This window comes from Myotis yumanensis, unplaced genomic scaffold, assembly GCF_028538775.1.
Source record: "Myotis yumanensis isolate MYYU_CA2020_CCGP unplaced genomic scaffold, mMyoYum1.0.hap1 SCAF_1, whole genome shotgun sequence".
NCBI lineage: Eukaryota > Metazoa > Chordata > Mammalia > Chiroptera > Vespertilionidae > Myotis > Myotis yumanensis.
In genome coordinates, this window is record NW_027223752.1 from 119,607,476 (window position 1) to 119,608,425 (window position 950).

At 47.1% G+C, this 950-nt stretch overlaps 1 non-coding gene across 1 annotated transcript; it reads right to left on the bottom strand.

Annotated features, from left to right (window-relative positions):
- Window positions 1–618: 618 nt before the first annotated feature.
- Window positions 619–744, bottom strand: LOC139001478 (U6atac minor spliceosomal RNA). The gene has a single exon (XR_011470045.1). It is a non-coding gene; the product is annotated as a U6atac minor spliceosomal RNA (small nuclear RNA).
- Between the last annotated feature and the right edge of the window lie 206 nt (window positions 745–950).

Below are 950 nucleotides of genomic sequence, written 5' to 3' on the forward strand. Positions count from 1 at the left end.
TTTAGGTGCCTGTGGCCAGGAAGGCTGGAGTCTCGGTGTTCGTGGGTTCACAGCTGAGGCAGTTGGTCCCTGGGCGTTGTGGTTGTAGGGTCACGGGAGGTATCCGAGGTCTCCCCGGATGAAGGTAAGGCTGGGCTTCTGATCACAGCCGCTCTCCCCTTCAACATGGCACAGTCTCTCCGGCAGAGCTGGAGAGATTTCAGCAGAGATTTCAGCAGTAGCAGAGGCTGCCCAGCCAGGGGAGCCTGGTCCGCCAGTCCCCACCAGTCCTGAGGAATATAGCTGTCCCTCACTCACAAATACACACACTCCCCGCACGTCCATGCACTCTCCTTTCGCTCTCTCACTCACTCACACTATCTTGCTGACTGCCATTCAGCTGGCTGCCATCTTGGATCTCCCTAATATATTCTGGTTGATCTCTTACTCTTTACCCCCCACCTTCCCTCAGAGGTTGGACAGTCTGTTTGATGCTTTTATGACTGGTTCTATTTTTGTTCATCAGTTTATGTTGTTCATTATATTCCACAAATGAGTGAGATCATGTGATATTTATCTTTCTCTAACTGGCTTATTTCACTTAGCATAATGCTCTCCTGTTTTGTCCATGCTGTTGCCAAAAAACAGTAGTTAGATGCCACGAAGTAGGTGGCAATGCCTTGACCGTATGCATGTTGTTAGGCCCGAGAACCTCTTCCATCCTTGTGAAGGGGAGTGCTAACCTTCACTCCTTTCATACAACACTCCCAACACCATTTATTGAAGAGATTGTCATGACTTCATTGTATCCTCTTGCTGCCTTTGTCAAATATTAATTGACTATAATAGCTTGGGATGATTTCTGGGTTCTCTGTTCTGTTCCGTTGATCTCTATGCCTATTCTTATGCCAGTACCAGGCTGTTTTGATTACAGTGGTTTTGTAGTATAACTAGATATCTGGTATTGTTAT